General features: G+C 46.4%; 1 pseudogene; it reads left to right on the top strand.

The window, feature by feature from the left end:
* The first annotated feature begins 732 nt into the window (after nucleotides 1-732).
* Nucleotides 733-6,000, top strand: part of LOC123376146 — a 63,935-nt pseudogene continuing 58,667 nt past the window's right edge.

The raw sequence follows: 6,000 nt of genomic DNA, 5'->3' as shown, positions 1-6,000 counted from the left end.
ACCGCTCTGGGATAAAATTCATAACAAAATAAAAAATACCCTGATAATCGAAAAGGCCGTCGACTGTGAGAAGCTTGAGTACATCATCTACACTGAAAATATGGCAAGGGGCTCGCCCTAATTGACTTCTCTGGAAACATTAAAATAGAAAATTACCCATTTTAATCCCAATTCTCTTATATTTTCTCAAATCTCATGCACCTTGCACTGGAAAAACCAACAACTCCAGCTGTTCTGACAGTGTAAATTCTACTGCTTTAGATCCGGATCAGAATGCCAATGTGAGATGTTCACTAGTAGGGTAAGTGAAACATTTTATATTTATATAAACTCTGAAAATGGTGACAACTGTGTTCTAAGAACAATGGATTATAATTATATCTATATATATCATCCTATATCAATAAAACAGTGTTGTCCCGTTTTACATAAAATAGATAGATATTAAATTATTGAACTAGGGAAGTTAGGATCATTTTTTAGTTTCGTTTCCTCTCTATATTCATTTCATATTACTGTCTATTAACATATAACAAACAGCCTTCAGAGCAAATGTATGCATAGCGTATGTGTATATTTGCCCTGGGGATACTTATGGGGATACTTGATCTTAACTGTATCTAGATTCTGTAATTGTCGGCTGAACACTTGGTGGCGCTGTTGGCTAAGGTGCTGCAGAAATGGCGACGCAAATCCTGTCCGCTCCATTGTTATAAAGGCGTCATTCTGCGAAGAGGAAAAGGGATAACTGCTTGGGAAGACATTCAAGGACTAATAAGTAGCCGGGCCTCAATGCACCGGTTAAGACCGCCTCCAGCAATGGAACCACTCCGGGTCCCTGGGATCAGCTGTGCAGAGAAGGGAAGCTCGGCAGGAGAAGGCAAGTCCTGTCTATCTTTCTGCTCGTTTCTGTTTGCGGGGCGGTATCGGACACCCTGCGATACTCGATGCCGGAGGAGAGGGAAAGCGGATCTTTTGTAGGCATCAGGCAATATCGCAAAGGATCTGGGGCTGGATGTAAGAAAGCTCTCCGTTCGTAAGGCCGGGGTCGTTTCCTCTCAGGGCAGCAAGAGCAGCTGCAGCTCTATGTAAACAGCGGGGATTTATTAATAGGAGAGCAAATAGACCGAGAGTGGCTGTGCGGACCCCTCGACCCTTGCACTTCATGTTTCGAATTAGTGCTGGAAGATCCATTGCAGTTATATCGGGGCGAGGTGCAGATAGAGGCTATCAATGACAATTCACCTACATTCCCCACAAAGAGCTGATCTTGAACATTAACGGAAGTGTCTCAAACCCACACCCGCTTCCCCTGGGAAGAGCCCAAGATTCAGACATGGGAACAAACGGTATCCCAAGCTACACGATCCGTTCTCATGAACACTTCCGTCTGGATGTGCAAACCCACCGGAACTGCAGCTGGTGCTAGAGAAACCGCTAGATCTGAGGAGAAGACAGAATTTAATTTGATCCTCACAGCTGCCGATGGGAGCACTCCGCAGAGGACGGGCACAGCTCAGCTAGGTGTCGTAGTTCTAGATGTAAATGACAATTCTCCTCAGTTCAGTCAGTCAGTGTATATGATGCAGTTGGTGGAAAACAGCCTTCGGGGTACTCTGGTCTCTAAGGTTGAAGCCAGCGATTTGGATCATGGTTCAAATGCAGAAATAACATATTCAGTCAAGCAGATACCTAACAAAGTCCTCCGGTTATTCAAGTTAAACAAATTAACAGGCGAAATCACCGTTTGGAGATTGATTGATTTTGAAGAAGCAGCGATGTAAGAACTGAACATTGAGGCCACCGATTCTGGGGGCCTCTCTGCACACTCTAAGGTCCTTGTGCAGGTTATCGATGTAAATGACAATCCCCCAGAGGTGACAATCACCTCTGTAACCATCCCAGTATCTGAGGACTCCCCCAACGAGACCGTGGTGGCCCTTTTCAGTGTCAGAGACCGGGACTCCGGAGACAATGGGAAAAGAATTTCCTCAATTCAGGATAATCTTCCGTTTGTTCTAAAACCAACTTTCCAGAATTATTACGAGCTAGTGACACAAAGTCCCCTGGACAGGGAGGAAGTGCCGGAATATAACATAACCATCACAGCCACAGACCTAGGGCACGCCAGGCTAACAGCTGAGCGGGTCATCAGTGTGCAAATATAGGACATTAACGATAACCTGCCGGTGTTTAATCAGTCATCATACCTCATGTACCTGAAGGAAAACAACAATCCCAACCATCTGGTTGTAGCCGTGCGCGCTGATGACATGGATACAGAGCAGAATGCCAGAGTGAGGTACTTGATATTGCCTGGGAAGGTCGGTGACTTCCAGTTGTCTTCTTACATCCCCACAAACTCCGAGAACGGGAACGTGTACGCGCTGCAGTCTCTGGATTATGAGCAAACGAGGGATTTCCAGGTTACAGTGAGAGCTGCAGATGACGGGTCCCCATTAATCTCTGAAGTCATTGTCCGAGTTGTGATAATTGACGAAAATGACAACGCCCCCTTCGTTTTATACCCTCTGCAAAACAGCAGCGCCCCCGCTAATGACCTGGTTCCCAGATCGGCGGAGGCGGGTTACCTGGTGACGAAGGTGGTGGCTGTGGATGGAGATTCCGGTCAGAATTCTTGGCTTTCCTACCAGCTGCTGAAGGCCACAGACCCAAGTCTCTTCACTGTGGGGCTCCAAACCGGGGAAGTAAAAATCATGAGGCCAGTGACGGAACGAGACAACTTTGAACAAAAGCTTGTCATCCTGATTAGGTATAATGGAAAGTCACCTCGCTCCACTACAACAATGGTCCATGCGCTCCTGGTAGACGGGTTCTCAGACGCCTTCATGCAGATAGAGGATACTTCAAAGGAAGCAGAAGAAGATGGAACGTTGCTTTTGTATTTAGTAATTTCTTTGGCTTTAATTTCCTTTATTTTTCTTGGCTCTGTTGTGATAATTGTCGCCATGAGGAGAAATATACAGCAGGAATGTGTAGGGAATTTTTTACAGCAATTCCAACTTTCCCAACAACTTGGTAGACATGGCACTGGGACTCTCTCTCAATCCTATCGTTATGAGGTCTGTCAGACAAATGGGCCAGGCAATAGTGACTTTAAGTTCTTTCAACCGCTGGGATTGTCTTTGCCTGTGGAAAATGACAACGTGGAAGTGAATCCTGGGACCAGTTTGGAGACTCATAGTAATTCCAACCTGCTGGATGGAAAGGATCCCGTGAGAGCGGTGAGTGAGTGTGGAGACAGGAATATTATGTTTGGATAATTTTATTTATCTTATGCCTCTACTAAAAGTTCAGTGTTAATAATAAAGGGATGAAACCCCTATATACATCCTTTCTCCTTCATTTTCCATAATCTATATTTATTTACCTGTGACTGAAACACATTTTGGACTATATACACATATGCCTTTGTATTAATCACTGGTGTTTCTCCCTTGAAATAATATAGGCTGCTATTTTCAAAGGATCCTAAAAGATAAAGCACCCAACACTGCATTGATATGGGTGAACAACTCCGGCTTTTGAAAATCCCAGCCTGGGGTTTATTCTTCTTAACAGTCACCTCCTTGATTTCCAAACTCCAAGGCTGTGATATGAGAGTACTGAATACCCTAAAGGCCATAACCAAGTGAGAAAGTTACATCCTGTTAAGGTTCTGTTAACTGTCCATCAATTATAAGATACAAGTTTGCATATATCAGACAAGGGGCCACTACTTGTGTTGCTATAACTGTTAATTGTAACAAATTTGGAAATCTATAGGTTTTGTATTGCTGAGATAATGATTGCATTTTTATTTATTTGTTTGTACAGAGTGAGTTGTTTTTGTTTATTAAAGAATTTTTAACAAATTAACCTAGTAATTTAAAAAAGGATTGGAAACTAGGCAACGAAGAGGAGAAGGCTATTGTACTAATAATCTAGAGACTCTTTGTACTGGCAGAGAAAACTAGTTCTTGAGTACCAGAAGATGAAGGAATGGGGGAAAACAGAATCATAGAATATTAGGGTTGGAAGAGACCTCAGGAGGTCATCTAGTCCAACCCCCTGATCAAAGCAGGACCAACACCAACTAAACCATCCCAGCCAGGGCTTTATCAAGCCAGGCCTTAAAAACTTCTAAGGATGAAGATTCCAGAGGTAACCCATTCCAGTGCTTCACCACCCTTCTAGTGAAATAGTGTTTCCTAATATCCAACCTAGACCTCCCCCACTGCAACTTGAGACCATTGCTCCTTGTTCTGTCATCTGCCACCACTGAGAACAGCCGAGCTCCATCCCCTTTGGAACCCCCCCCCCCCCCGAAGGCTGCTATCAAATCCCCTTGCACTCTTCTCTTTTCCAGATTAAATAACCCCAGTTCCTTCAGCTTCTCCTCATAAGTTATGTGCCCCAGCCCCCTAATCATTTTTGGTGCCCTCTGCTGGACTCTCTCCAATTTGTCCACATGCTTTCTGTAGTGGGGGGATCAAAACTGGACACAATACACTAGGTGTGGCCTCACCAGTGCCGAATAGAGGGGAATAATCACTTTCCTCAATCTGCTGGCAATGCTCCTACTAATACACCCCAATATGCCTTTGGCCTTCTTGGCAACAAGGGCACACTGCTGACTCATATCCAGCTTCTCATCCATTGTAATCCCCAGGTCCTTTTCTGCAGAACTGCTGCTTAGCCAGTTGGTCCCCAGCCTGTAGCGGTGCATGGGATTCTTCCTTTCTAAGTGCAGGACTCTGTACTTGTCCCACCCCAAATCCCACACTCCCAGCCAGAGCTTTCACCCCCCACTGCACCCTCAACTCTCTACCCGGGGCCCTGAGCCCTTCCAGCACCCCAAACATGTCATCCCCAGTCCCAGAAAGAGCCCTCACCCCCCACACTCTTACTCTCACCCTGAGCCCCTCGCACACCCCAAACCTCCCATTCCCAGCCCCAGACAGAACCCTCACCCCTACTCTCGCCCTGAGCCCTTCCCACACCCCAACCCCCCCATTGCCAGCCCCAGACATAGCCCTCACCCCCTACACCCCTACTCTCACCCTGAGCCTCTCCCACACTGCAAATCCCTCATCTTCAGCCACACCCCACAGCCCTCACCCCTGCACCCCATTCCCCCTCCCATCCCCAAATTCCCACCCAGAGCCTGCACCCTGCACCCCAATCCCTGCCCCAGCCTAGGGCCTGCACCCCAGACCTCTACCCTCACCCAAACTCCCCCCCAGAGCCTTGGGCATGTGGGTGTGTGTGTGGAGTTTGGGCAGGGGCAGGTTCTGGGCACCACTAAAATTTCTACAAACATGCCACACCTGTCTACCTCTCTCCCCAGCTTAATGTCATCTGTGATCTTGCTGAGGGTGCAATTTATCCCATCATAGAAGATTAGGGTTAGAAGGGACCTCAGAAGGTCATCTAGTCCAACCCCCTGCTCAAAGCAGGACTAATCCCCAGACAGATTTTTACCCCAGTTCCCTAAAGGATTGAACTCACAATCCTGGGTTTAGCAGGCCAATACTCAAACCACTGAGCTATCCCTCCCCCTGTCATCCAGTTCATTAATAAAGATGTTGAACAAAACCAGCCCCAGGACCTTCCCCTGGGGGCACTCTGCTTGATACTGGCTGCCAGCTAGACATTGAGCCATTGATCACTACCCGTTGAGCCAGAGAATATAGCCAGCTTTCCATCCACTTTATAATCCATTCATCCAATCCATATTTATTTAATTTACTGGCAAGAATACCGTGGGAGACTGTATCAAAAACTTTGCTAAAGTCAAGACATCCACCACTTTCCCCATATCCACAGAGCCAGTTATCTCATCATAGAAGGCAATCAGGTTGGTCAGGCATGACTTGCCCTTGGTGAATCCTTGTTGACTGTTGCTGATCACCTTCCTCTCCTCCAAGTGCTTCAAAATGGATTCCTTGAGTACCTGCTACATGATTTTGCCAGGGACTTTTGAAGTGAGGCTGACAG

Source organism: Mauremys mutica, chromosome 8 (assembly GCF_020497125.1).
Source record: "Mauremys mutica isolate MM-2020 ecotype Southern chromosome 8, ASM2049712v1, whole genome shotgun sequence".
Taxonomy (NCBI): domain Eukaryota; kingdom Metazoa; phylum Chordata; order Testudines; family Geoemydidae; genus Mauremys; species Mauremys mutica.
The sequence above is the reverse complement of the archived record's forward strand: the minus strand, read 5'-3'. Positions and strand labels throughout refer to the sequence as shown.